Source organism: Armigeres subalbatus, chromosome 3 (assembly GCF_024139115.2).
Source record: "Armigeres subalbatus isolate Guangzhou_Male chromosome 3, GZ_Asu_2, whole genome shotgun sequence".
NCBI lineage: Eukaryota > Metazoa > Arthropoda > Insecta > Diptera > Culicidae > Armigeres > Armigeres subalbatus.
This window is the reverse complement of record NC_085141.1, coordinates 99388640-99403342: the sequence shown is the minus strand read 5'-3', so window position 1 is coordinate 99403342 and position 14703 is coordinate 99388640. Positions and strand designations below refer to the sequence as shown.

The following is a 14703-nucleotide window of genomic DNA, read 5'->3' as shown; positions in this document are numbered from 1 at the left end:
ATTCTTTTTAATAACCAACATACACGGTGCGTAACCGGAGCAAGGATGACTCATGTCACACGAGTCCTACAAAAATTGCACTCTTGGTCCTTCAAAAAACGGCGCATACTCGCGAAGCTACTGTAGTAGTCAACTTTTCACTTATTGGTCTGTTCGCGAGTGTGGGGGAAGGGTAAAAGCAAAAGGCATGGCAGAATTTTGTTCATGAACACCAATCACGGTTGCCAATTTTTGTGATGTCTTCGATCCCGCGATTAATTTCATTGATTATAAATACAATAACAATAAACAAACTTATTTTTGCTCGAACATTCGCGAAAAAAAAAACATGTTTCACGTACATTAAATGCCATTTTGCAAAAAATGATCCGAACGACTTGCAAATTTTCCTTTTGCTGCGCTCTACGCGAGCCGGAGGCGTGGAGAAATCTGATGGCCAAAAAGATATTTGCGAATATTTTGCTGTCTTCTTTTCGTTTTGGAGAGTAAGTCCACAGATTTTCTTCTTTAAGCCGGAGGAAATCGGGGATGCATTAAATGCTGAAGTCGAAGTCGGCGATGGCGCAGCATTGTGGGTCTCGTTTTATTCTGGTTCGCGAGTATGCGGGTCCCTGTCCCCCATTCTAAGGTGTCTAAGCGCGATCCGCGCTGAGAGGAAGCGCGTGAATTGGAAAGCGATACAAATGGAAAGTCGCCAACGCAGCCTAAGGGGGCACCCCCTGCAGTAGGCTGTTCTTTAGGGCATTATGCAGAACTCTTGCGTTGTGGATCTCTCTTTTTCGTTTGAACTAAAATGAAGAAATTGAATACAATAAATCATGGTAGTAGAGAGCAGAAGGAGGCTTGCGATAAGGTTAGATCCTTTCGATAAAGGTGGCCTGAGAATTATAGTGATTCAAATTTTCACTTCCTCGCTCGTCGATATCCAGGACACTGCGTTTCGGTCACATAAGAACTATGTGGACTCGAAGATTGCCTCATTCCTGTTACGTCTGGCGGATACCCAAGTTTAACTTCAAGCCTTCTACAGTTGATTCGTCTACGGTTAAAAGTCATATGCATGCTGCATGCAAAGCACTAGACGACAACAAACTTTGCTGTAGGTGTTAATTATCGTAAACCCACACCAAAATTTTTTGATCAGGGCACGACTGTCCGACCTTTTGACGAGCCCGGTTCCAGACGGCCGACGACCCAGAGCGACAAGAAGCCCCAAAGAAAGCTGAAGAGGAAGACCGAGGGCAAAGAAATCTTTCAAAAGTAGGTAATTATCTGTCTTAGCTTTTTTTATCACCATCCGAATAAAGTCCATTTTTCAATGCAAATATTATTGAGGTATTTTCTTCTGCTCGGGTCAAAATCTAACTAGGCAACTGGTCAAGGCAATAGTCTAGGATAGAATCTTTCAACTCGGCCCTTCACATCACTCGGCGTGACGCCAAAGACACCGTCGTTGAGTATGATTATAACAAGACCTTTAAAGACCGCTAAAAACAGAACACAGAGTACACTGCGAAAAACGCATAATTGAATTTCAATTCAATACCAATTGGATGAAGACTTTTAAAAAAATGCTCATCTGTAGTTCTTATTTATTCATAACTAGCAGTCCCGACGAACTTTGTTTCGCCTAAAATTAATTTATTTTTTATTAGTTCTCGAATTATGCAGAATGTTTTGTTTCATTTGTATGGGAGCGCCCCTTTCCAAAGCGGGAAGGGGTCGCGAACCGTCTTAAGAACCTTCCCCGGCCTCAAAAACCTCTACATACAATTTTTTTCACGCCGATCAGTTCAGTAGCTTCCGAGTCTAGCTCAAAGAAGTTATCCAATACCATACCAGCCAGTAAATTTATTGTTCTAAAATCATTTTAGTACAGGAAGATATCCAGCGCCATACCAGCCAGTAAGCATATGATCACACTGGCTGGAGTAAAAATTTCCTTGGAGTTTCCCTCAGAATTTTCCTAGAGCCCCCAGTGAAATTTTCCTGAAGATATTTTCCACGGCTAATAGGTGTGAGGTGGGCAGCCGATGCAAGAATTGATTAATTCGAATAATTTTGATTAATATCCAGTGACCTCGACCTCACTGGCTGGACTGGCGTTGCATCCAATCAACTCGGAATTTCCCTCAGAGTTTTCCCAGAGCCCCCAGTGAAGTTTTCCTGGAGAGATTTTCCACGGCTAATAGGTGTGAGGTGAGCAGCCGATGCAAGAATTGATTAATTCGAATAATTTTGATTAATATCCACACCCAACCAGCGGATGGCAGATTTTAATACAGTTCTGCATAAGAACCTTACAGAAACTGTATAATAATTGGGCATATACAATTTTTGTAAGATTTTAATACAATCGTTGTATTGAAATTATACAGATTTGTATTATTTTAATACAATTTCTGTATAAAAATCTTACAGATTTGTATATGCCACGTTTTTATACAATAATTGTAAGATCTGTTTTTTGGGTGCAGTGACCTCGACCTCACTGGCTGGAGTGGCGTTGCATCCAATCAACTCGGAATTTCCCTCAGAGTTTTCCCAGAGCCCCCAGTGAAGTTTTCCTGAAGAGATTTTCCACGGCTAATAGGTGTGAGGTGGGCAGCCGATGCAAGAATTGATTAATTCGAATAATTTTGATTAATATCCAGTGACCTCGACCTCACTGGCTGGACTGGCGTTGCATCCAATCAACTCGGAATTTCCCTCAGAGTTTTCCCAGAGCCCCCAGTGAAGTTTTCCTGAAGAGATTTTCCACGGCTAATATGTACGAGGTGGGCAGCCGATGCAAGAATTGATTAATTCGAATAATTTTCATTGATATCCAGTGACCTCGACCTCACTGGCTGGAGTGGCGTTGCATCCAATCAACTCGGAATTTCCCTCAGAGTTTTCCCAGAGCCCCCAGTGAAGCTTTCTTGAAGAGATTTTCCACGGCTAATATGTACGAGGTGGGCAGCCGATGCAGGTATCAGGTATCAGGTATCAGTAAGTCGGCTCGAGCGGCACGTTCCCCTGCAAAAGGAAGATTTGTGCCTCGCCTTCATCGCCTTTATCATCATTTACCCGACGAAAAAAGGGATGAAATGGGAAAGGATATGGGAATGGGAATAGGAAAGGGAAATATAGAGAAAGATTAGAGAAGGCCCATGCCCCCCTCAAAAAGACGAAAGTTCTAGTACGAATACTAAGAACTAGCCGTCTTCGGTTTAGCAGAAACATTCTGCGGTAATTCTCTTACGAGCACTTTCTGGAACCCGTAGTAAATACGGAATTTCTGTTTCTTTAACAGTTCAAAAGAATCATGGTCTGCACTACAGAAAATCAGTCGACTTTTTGCAGTGTTGGCCTTGACTGAAATCACCTTCCAAAGGTTAATCAAAAACGCGGGGTTTTGGAAATCGAGACGATGTAGAACATCGCTAGTAGTTAAACTTTCGTTAGGATTCATTGGAATGTTTAAACAAATTTTGTATTGCTTCAGACAATATGGCTGAATGCAAAACTTGAAATCGTTTGCTGCCTTTTCATTTATATCTAGAAGCGATTGCTTCAGCCAGATACAGCTTTTCTCGTTCTCGGGAGAGAACCAAATTTTGCCGCACCTTAATCCAAAGCCGTCGAAACTAGGTATAAATGAATCTGCAGGCAATTTGTACAGGTATTCATAAAGATTCCTGATTAAATCGTTCTTTAACGCAGCTGTAAGGAAACCGTTCTCAAGCTTAACCTGAAAGTGGAATGACTGTAATAAAGTTGAAGCCTTTTTTTTTAAGGTGTTGAATCACCAGAAGATGCCATAGACGTCTTCAGCTGATTTTTGATAATTTCACTGTTCACTATATGGACACCGTGCGTCACATCGGTAGTTTCAGTACCGGTATGACTCACCTGCTGAATAGTTTCCGAAAAATCGGAAATCGATAGATTTCCGATGTTTGAATCCTGAACGGCAGCCATGACCAAAATAACGAACTGGTAAAGTCACTGGTGATATACGCAAAGTATCTAGAGGAGATGCAAACTCGATGGTGATCGGATTGTAAAAGAAAGATCAAATGATATAAGGATGGCGACGAACCGACAGAACAATCATTTGAGCATGTAAAGAGAGTACTCTCCGGAATATGACAATAGAGGTGTAGAACATTCAAAAGCTATATCCAATACTAAAAAATGCTTAAAGCACATAACCTCGGTGTTTTTCCACAAACAATTAGCATTTCTGTACATGTTTGAATTGGACTTAACTTTGAATAATCTCTCTATTTAATCCTACACAAATTCACAATTGATGTCAATACATGCGATATTGTGTATTGAAATATTCTATACATGTTTAATCCTTACATTAGACTTGCCATGAATGTTCACAGCTTGCTAATATAGAGGTTATTGCATAATAGAACCAAAAGGGAACAAACAAAATGGGTATTATGCTACGTACACACCAGTCAAGCAGTTCGACGAACATTGACTCCACCCCCAAGAAAACGCTTCGGTTGCTGCTTTGTTGGAACGTGTGTGAAGTTGTTCGAACAACCATTTGACAGTTGGCGGCTCAGTTGGAAAAAATTAAAACGGTTTGATTTTGGTTTGAGTTGTCGGGGGTGGAGTCAAGGTTCGCCGAACATGTTTGAGCATTTGTAGTGAAGTTGCACAAACCCCCATATATTTTTTGATGGTTGGTGCTCGAGTTGGTGCTTCGGTCGTTCGTGTGTGATATTGTTGGTCGAATAAATTGATTGTTCGTGTCGGTGTTGATAAAAATTGATGAATGTTTGAATAAACGGGAGGTGGAGTCAATGTTGGTCGAACTGCTTGACCGTGTGTACGTTCCATTAGTCGCAGTTCCGTATATTTGTAAAGTAGTTGTAGAACTCCAGGTACAACGAGAAATCGTTCATAAGAGAACATGAAATGGCTCTCTGAGAGTGATTTGTACGAGCGTGTAGTGCACGCCAATATAAATCGTGTTGCACTAATGCAAAGACCCTTTCTAGTCGATGGATATGTATTACGATAGAAAAAACATCTGATAAGCGATAGCCCTATGAACACACTATACACGTAAATCAACTCATAGAAATTTGTAGATTTGAGATTAGTGAGTAATGAGAGAGGGGAAATTTATTTTCCCTCACAAATACTGGAGTTGTCCAGTGTTGTAATGACTATTGCGATGCATAAAACTACAAATGTAGCAATTTAATAGCACATATAGAGGTCGAGGTCACTGGATATCAATGAAAATTATTCGAATTAATCAATTCTTGCATCGGCTGCCCACCTCGTACATATTAGCCGTGGAAAATCTCTTCAAGAAAGCTTCACTGGGGGCTCTGGGAAAACTCTGAGGGAAATTCCGAGTTGATTGGATGCAACGCCACTCCAGCCAGTGAGGTCGAGGTCACTGGATATCAATGAAAATTATTCGAATTAATCAATTCTTGCATCGGCTGCCCACCTCGTACATATTAGCCGTGGAAAATCTCTTCAGGAAAACTTCACTGGGGGCTCTGGGAAAACTCTGAGGGAAATTCCGAGTTGATTGGATGCAACGCCACTCCAGCCAGTGAGGTCGAGGTCACTGGATATCAATGAAAATTATTCGAATTAATCAATTCTTGCATCGGCTGCCCACCTCGCACATATTAGCCGTGGAAAATCTCTTCAGGAAAACTTCACTGGGGGCTCTGGGAAAACTCTGATGGAAATCCCGAGTTGATTGGATGCAACGCCAGTCCAGCCAGTGAGGTCGAGGTCACTGGATATCAATGAAAATTATTCGAATTAATCAATTCTTGCATCGGCTGCCCACCTCACACCTATTAGCCGTGGAAAATCTCTTCAGGAAAACTTCACTGGGGGCTCTGGGAAAACTCTGAGGGAAATTCCGAGTTGATTGGATGCAACGCCACTCCAGCCAGTGAGGTCGAGGTCATTGGATATCAATGAAAATTATTCGAATTAATCAATTCTTGCATCGGCTGCCCACCTCACACCTTTTAGCCGTGGAAAATCTCTTCAGGAAAACTTCACTGGGGGCTCTGGGAAAACTCTGAAGGAAATCCCGAGTTGATTGGATGCAACGCCACTCCAGCCAGTGAGGTCGAGGTCACTGGATATCAATGAAAATTATTCGAATTAATCAATTCTTGCATCGGCTGCCCACCTCGTACATATTAGCCGTGGAAAATCTCTTCAGGAAAACTTCACTGGGGGCTCTGGGAAAACTCTGAGGGAAATTCCGAGTTGATTGGATGCAACGCCACTCCAGCCAGTGAGGTCGAGGTCACTGGATATCAATGAAAATTATTCGAATTAATCAATTCTTGCATCGGCTGCCCACCTCGCACATATTAGCCGTGGAAAATCTCTTCAGGAAAACTTCACTGGGGGCTCTGGGAAAACTCTGAGGGAAATTCCGAGTTGATTGGATGCAACGCCACTCCAGCCAGTGAGGTCGAGGTCACTGGATATCAATGAAAATTATTCGAATTAATCAATTCTTGCATCGGCTGCCCACCTCGTACATATTAGCCGTGGAAAATCTCTTCAAGAAAGCTTCACTGGGGGCTCTGGGAAAACTCTGAGGGAAATTCCGAGTTGATTGGATGCAACGCCACTCCAGCCAGTGAGGTCGAGGTCACTGGATATCAATGAAAATTATTCGAATTAATCCATCGGCTGCCCACCTCGCACATATTAGCCGTGGAAAATCTCTTCAGGAAAACTTCACTGGGGGCTCTGGGAAAACTCTGAGGGAAATTCCGAGTTGATTGGATGCAACGCCAGTCCAGCCAGTGAGGTCGAGGTCACTGGATATCAATGAAAATTATTCGAATTAATCAATTCTTGCAACGGCTGCCCACCTCACACCTTTTAGCCGTGGAAAATCTCTTCAGGAAAACTTCACTGGGGGCTCTAGGAAAACTCTGAGGGAAATTCCGAGTTGATTGGATGCAACGCCACTCCAGCCAGTGAGGTCGAGGTCATTGGATATCAATGAAAATTATTCGAATTAATCAATTCTTGCATCGGCTGCCCACCTCGCACATATTAGCCGTGGAAAATCTCTTCAGGAAAACTTCACTGGGGGCTCTGGGAAAACTCTGATGGAAATCCCGAGTTGATTGGATGCAACGCCAGTCCAGCCAGTGAGGTCGAGGTCACTGGATATCAATGAAAATTATTCGAATTAATCAATTCTTGCATCGGCTGCCCACCTCGCACATATTAGCCGTGGAAAATCTCTTCAGGAAAACTTCACTGGGGGCTCTGGGAAAACTCTGATGGAAATCCCGAGTTGATTGGATGCAACGCCAGTCCAGCCAGTGAGGTCGAGGTCACTGGATATTAATCAAAATTATTCGAATTAATCAATTCTTGCATCGGCTGCCCACCTCACACCTATTAGCCGTGGAAAATCTCTCCAGGAAAACTTCACTGGGGGCTCTGGGAAAGCTCTGAGGGAAATTCCGAGTTGATTGGATGCAACGCCAGTCCAGCCAGTGAGGTCGAGGTCACTGGATATTAATCAAAATTATTCGAATTAATCAATTCTTGCATCGGCTGCTCACCTCACACCTATTAGCCGTGGAAAATCACTTCAGGAAAACTTCACTGGGGGCTCTAGGAAAACTCTGAGGGAAACTCCAAGGAAATTTTTACTCCAGCCAGTGTGATCATATGCTTACTGGCTGGTATGGCGCTGGATATCTTCCTGTACTAAAATGATTTTAGAACAATAAATTTACTGGCTGGTATGGTACTGGATAACTTCTTTGAGCTTCCGAGTCTATAAGGTTCAGACAGACAGAAATTCATTTTTATGTATATAGATCTCTTGATCAAGCAACTATGGTACGGATTTTTTTGTGTTTATGTATTCCCATATGGTCTAGTGGCTAGGATATCTGGCTTTCACCCAGAAGGCCCGGGTTCGATTCCCGGTATGGGAAATTTTTTTCATTAAGGTTCAAGTGTTTCGAATTAATGAAGACTAAATTTTGTAGTAGTTTTATTACTAACAATAGCATAGCGAAAATATTACATCACTGTGCAAAGCATAGCATAGTTATGACAAAGTCAAGACAAAATTTTCAAAACGACTTATCTGCTTTTGTAAACAAAGATTCAAACGACGATTTGACGAATCTGATAGCTCTCCCACGTAAACCAACGCCATCAATAGGTAGGTAAAAAATTTCGCTACCTGTTGATGGTGTTGGTTTGCGTGGGAGAGCTATCAGATTCGTCAAATCGTCGTTTGAATCTTTGTTTACAAAAGCAGATGAGTCGTTTTGAAAATTTTGTCTTGATTTATAATATAGCGGGAAAGACGGCTTTGGCAGGTTTTGTTCTATTATTGGCAGGGGGGTTTTTGTCGACCAAATTTTATGAAATTTGGCCACAATATTTTTTGATATGCAAAGAATGTTTAGGCCAAATTTGAGCCTAGTCAGTCATAAAAACCCCCCTGCCAATAATAGAACAAAACCTGCCAAAGCCGTCATTCCCCCTACCTTAAAATTTATAAAGTCTTACAAAACCGTAAGGAAAAATGTTCACCGTTGGCATATGCACGCAATGCAAACACCCATTTTTTCGTGAGCAATTCAAGGACGTGATGCGATCTCCACATTTAAAACGAGTTTCTTCCTCCATGATTCCGCAAGAAAAGGGGTTTGCCTTACATCGCTATTAAACTTGAACCACCGAAAATTGCACAAAATTGTATCCACCATATTCGGAGCTAGTCTTCTCATAGCATCGACCAAGTACACATAATGTATATCGCGTGCGGAGGAAATTAAATGGGATATGAAATTTTGCAATAAAACTGCTGCGTTGGCGATGTAATATAGGCGATAATAAAATATTTACGATGCACATCATCCTGCAGCACACGTTCATTGGTGGAGCGAGTGACGACATGTGGGGTGTCATTCCCGAGATGACCTAGATTCGAATGCCGGTATTAAATGTATGATACCGAGCGGCGGCGCTGATGACCGACAAAAGCTTTTATGGGGCATCGCAGGAGTCCCACATATGAATCAGGTGGTTTTATGAATTAATGAACAGGTTGATGAAGCTGGCACGATATGGTGAGATGCATTGAATTGTCTATGACAGCTGTGAGGAGCGATGAGGTTACATTTGAAATGAAAGCAACCGACAGGACGACAGAGGCTCTTCGGTTTGCATTTATTACGTATAATAAGTAATTACATACAGTTACACCAACAGATTTGTTACCTTCACTTTTGAGATTATGGAATTATAATTTTATGGTTTTCATATTTTTCATCCTGAACGCGTTAAAATGAATGTCATCAGGTCAATGTCAACTTATTTAATATTAATCGCTGCGACTTCAACACATCTTTATTAAGTAGTACAACCACCAACGATGTAATAAAAGCGGACTTAAATTAAATGCCACGTTGCTACATTTATGACTCATATCGAAGAGGTTTCACTTTATGATCCGCCCGCATCCGATGGTTAATGGAATCTTTTTTGATAAGCAAATTCACTTGTTACGATCAATTTCCTCTGCAGCCAGCACCATGCTGCAGCATGTCGTGCAAGCAGTTATAAGTAGGATATAAAACCGTAAAATGCACTCATAAAAGTAAATTGCAACGCATAAACGCATTTAGTATTATCTTCAAGCTCTTGCCTCTTGTTGGGTTGGCTAGAGTTAATTTTCAAGAAAATTCATCCCAATGAATTCAGGTTCAACAGTGAAATGGTTGACCAAAAAATATCCACGCGGGCTCGTCCGGGAATTGAACCCGGGACCTCTCGCACCCGAAGCGAGAATCATACCCCTAGACCAACGAGCCGATGTGGAAGGGGGGCAAACACTACAGTTTGCATTCCACCTCCCCGACGAGAACAGTTTCACACGCCTTTCCGCGCGCTTAGTGAAGAGAATCGCACTCAGCTTTGCCCGTCCACTCGCATGGCTTCTGATCTGATAAAGGTGGATCGCTTGAATCGTGCAAATAGCTTCTCAGTGGAAGTAACGCATAGGTGGATGGGACTAAAGAACGCAAGAATAATAAGCTGCAGCGCGGTTAACGTGCTTCTGCTGGGCTATTTCGTTGTTCCTTCGCTTTGTAGGTCGCTTCATGTGAAATAGTGTTTGTGATGTTCAGGTAGGTAAAAAGGTGATCGACACATGGCGACAAGTCGAGATTAAATTACACAAAACGAAGGAAGGTTTGCTTTTGAAATTCTTCTTCTGTAATATGGCGCAACTAATTTACGAGTATGAATTCTCATTTCATCTCGGTTCATATACGCGTAATAATATTAAGGTTTTCTATTACATACTTTCAAAGTAGTCTTGTTGAGTGATTCATGGTCTTCAAAAAAGTTTTGAAGCCAACAATGTTATTTAAGATCTGCAACGTTTATCTAAATATGGAGTCATATTTAACGCATGCCTGCTTTTCAAGCATGCTTTCAGTTGCAAACAAGAACTTTTTTTAATCAAGCTGAATGCTTTTGGATGCATTTGAAGTCCAATTTCATTAAGGTAAATGAACAAATGTATAACAACGAGCACTCCATGCATGGTATTAAATATTTCTTCAAATCGTATTTTTATGGAAATTTTATTTAAATGTCATAAGCTACCCTCACACATGGCAGAATATATTCAGAAGCTTTTCATGAATAGAAGTCAGCTGGTTGCAGCCTAGAGAAGAAAACCAGGCTGTGCTTTCAACTCATTATAATAAATATAAATCCCAGATTAATTTACTTTCTTTTGATGGTGCCTTTCTCGAATGTTATAAAAGATTATCAACCCTTCTCTTGTTTACGAACGACCGTTACCTTTAAAGAAATTGATTCATTCGAAACGTTCTTCCATTTGGAATTGGCGTAAACGAGAATGCGCATCAAATTTTGTTCGAAGTTGCATTCGAACGTAAGCAAAAATATTGCACACTCAGTTTGCGTCTCGGAAAAATTCACAAAGCCGCCAACTCAGCAAAATAGAAACTGCTATTCTGTTTGAAAAACTGCTAAAATAATTTTACCGATACCGATTCTCGGTATCACGGATATCACGAAAAAAAACTTTGTTGTGAACAAAAGATTGACTTATTTAATACTTACACAGTAGAGAACAAAACATATGCAACTGATATCTAACTAACAAGAAAATCTCAACAAAACATTTGTTTTCAAAAAATTAAATTAAATTATCTATACCATACGCCGGATTACGTTTATGAGAACAGCGTCAAAAGTGAGGGTCATTTACTCATTTAGCATATCGGACATTTGGCATACATTTTCCGGGGTTCACTAAACTAGTTGCTTGACTCAGTAGTGCTGAAAAAACCGGAATGGTGAATATAATACCGGTCGATAATAATATTAAAAAGACATAATAATTTCGTAGAAACCTTGCATTAGCCGAGTATAAAACAATGATAATTTTCCTCCATTGGATTTATGGTTTGCCCAGTGAAAGGCAACGTTTATTATTTAAGGCAATAGTTGATGTGATTCCGTCTTAAACAATAAGGGGTTTGCGCGGAATAAGGGAAGGGTGGAAGTGAACTCTTCTTTAAAAGTAGGCACCTGCTCGAAATAAGGCAATAGTAGATGTGATTCCTTCTTTAAGTGTTCTTTAAGTTCCTTCTTCAGTTTCGTTTATCCGTCGTTTCGCAAAATGTCTTCCATCAGTAAATTTATCAGAACGTATCCTTGAGCTACTTTATCTAGGGTATCTGTTCCCATATTAATAACAGCCCGTATATTAATTCCAACCGTCGATAAACCAAATAAAAAATCAATTTAATTACAATTTCTCACATCGTATGTACACAATAATGGATGGAACACATACTTGAATGTTTCGAATATTATTCAAGATTTTCTTAAAGTAATGTTTTAATGCACAAGAATCAAATTATTAAAAGATAAAATTATTATGCACTTTTATTTTTATTTTCCTACCTCTGAACTGTTGGTTTGATGCACTGCTCGATTGCTACTAGCAGATTCATCCGTTTTCACGCCGTTGTTTTCCACTCAATTTCAAGCTAACACAAGTGTATCCTTTCGAAATTCACTTCACAGCACATAAAGCACATCACATTTTCACTATACATATATTATATTTGAAAAACCGACGCGATTTCCTATAGTTTGATATAGGTTTATTTCGAACAACGTCTAAATTATCCTTGCCCATATTCCAAACTGTTTACATGCCTTGCAGTATACAAAGGTTGCCGACCTAGATTTTTATTTCGAAAATGCTTGAATAAACTTTTACTGTGAAATTCAACTCTTATGTTTGTAAAATAATGTATATCGAAAAGATAATCTACGACAAACATAAAATTTATCTGATAAGTAGAAAAACTACAACAAAAACTGCAATTTCGTAATTATATTTCAACTCAAATACAAAACATTGTAGAATTCGGCATCACTGCAATCATATCGTTACGTATACACACAAGTAATAGTGTGCGTATTTTATGTTGGAAACAGTATTATTGATATAGGTACAGGCACAGGATTAACTATTTTTGAATGTTATTGAAATAGGTGCATGGCGGTGATGATGTTTTTCAGCTAAATACTTCTAAAATGTGATAATAAATTCATTTTTGAAGTTACCAAATTGTTTTCAATTAAAAATTACGTGAGCCGAGCATAATTATTCTCATGCTTCTTGATTATTGGGTGAGAAATCAATGCATTTTATATGCGCATTGCCTTATTGTTATTGATATAGGAACAGATACCCTATGTGAAAAAATACATCGATCAACCCTTTCTCTTTCACAGTTCAAAACTATGCCAAATATCCGTTATGCCAAATGACCCACCCTTTTGTTGCAGTTCAAAGTTATGCCGAATGACCGTTATGTCAAATGGTCTTATGACAAATGGCGTTGTGTCAAATGAATGTGTGCCAAATGACCCAGGCCCCATATGAGCTTTAATTTCATAAATTACAACTTTCGAAAGGGTCATTAGTCCAAAAGATCATTTGGCCGAATGGGACATTTGGCCGATTAGGACATTTGGCCGAATAGGTCATTTGGCCGAATAGATCATTTTAAAAGTGAGAAATTAGGAGTGAGAAGAGAGGCGTCTCACTTCTCATTCCAAATTTCTCACTTTTCAAATGACCTATTCAGCCAAATGACCCTTTCGGCCTAATGACCCTTTTGGCCTTATGACCCTTCGGCCAAACGAACTTTTCGGCTAAATGACTATTTCGGTCAAATGGCCCTTTCGGCCAAACGATCCTTTCGGCCAAACGACCTTTTCGGTCAAATAACACTTTCGGCCTAATGACCCTTTCGGCCAAATGTCTTTCACCAGATGGGTTTCGGCCAATTGGCATTCGGCCAAATGGCTTTCGGCCGAATGGTTTTCGGCCAAACGACCCTTCCCCATAAGAAGGATTGCTAAAAAACAGTTTTGTGATAAATATTGTGTGCGTATATTGACAAAACCCCGCTTTTGTGCCAAATTCCGTTTAACAGGAAAGGTTGTATGCAATGAATTAGAAGGGTGGAAAGCCAAGTCCCACCACCCATAGGAGGAACCTATGATAGTTAGGTGTATAAAATATTATCCATATAAGTAATTCTGTAGGCTACAGAAAGAATTTAATTTGTTTGTTTCGAATTTTACAATTAGAAGACCATTCGACAGTAGACTCAACCATTTTCCTGCGGTCTCTGCATACGATATATTCAGTCGCTTGATCACTGTTCAATTTTTTTATTTTTTTATTTTTAGATTAAGGCCGGAGTGGCCTGTGCAGTGCATAGAAGTCTTCTACATTCAGCTCGGTCCATGGCTGGTCGACCAGCAGCCAACCAACCACGCAGCCAGCGGAGGGTCCGCAAATCGTCCTTTATCTAATCGTTCCACCTTGCCGCCGTGCAGTGCCTTATTGATCCCGTCGGATCGCTGTCGAGAAAAACAAGCGGGCGCGTTAATTGATAGTTCTAACACAGACAGTCTGTGGTTCTAATGTGAAAAAAATACATCGTAGTTGTAAGTAATTAATGTTGTATATTTTGTCCTTAATAAAATTACTGTCCGACATTCTGGCTACGTGCCCGGCCCACCGCAGTCTTCCGATTTTCGCGGTGTGAACGATGGATGGTTCTCCCAACAGCTGATGCAACTCGTGGTTCATTCGCCTCCTCCACGTACCGTCCGCCATCTGCACCCCATCATAGATGGTACGCAGCACTTTCCTTTCGGAAACTCCCAATGCGCGTTGGTCTTACACGAGCATCGTCCAGGTCTCGTGTCCGTAGAGAACTGCCGGTCTAGTAAACGTTTTGTAGACAGTCAGTTTGGTACGGCGGCGAACTCTATTTGATCGGAGCCGTCTTGCGGAGTCCAAAGTACGTACGATTTCCAGCCACTATGCGTCTCCGAATTTCTCTGCTGGTATCATTTTCGGCAGTCACCAGTGAGTCCAAGTACACAAATTCTTCTACCACCTCGATTTCGTCACCACCGATGCAAACTCTCGGTGGGTGGCTCACATTGTCTTCTCTTGAACCTCTTCCTATCATGTACTTCGTCTTCGACGTGTTGATGACTAGTCCGATCCGCTTGGCTTCCCTCTTCAGTCTGATGTAGGCTTCCTCCATCTTCTCAAAGTTACGTGCCATAATATCT

General features: G+C 40.8%; 2 non-coding genes across 2 annotated transcripts; one reads left to right on the top strand and one right to left on the bottom strand.

The window, feature by feature from the left end:
* Positions 1-7895: 7895 nt before the first annotated feature.
* Positions 7896-7967, top strand: Trnae-uuc (transfer RNA glutamic acid (anticodon UUC)). The gene has a single exon. It is a non-coding gene; the product is annotated as a tRNA-Glu (tRNA).
* A 1821-nt stretch (positions 7968-9788) lies between these two features.
* Positions 9789-9860, bottom strand: Trnap-cgg (transfer RNA proline (anticodon CGG)). Its single transcript has one exon. It is a non-coding gene; the product is annotated as a tRNA-Pro (tRNA).
* Positions 9861-14703: the final 4843 nt, after the last annotated feature.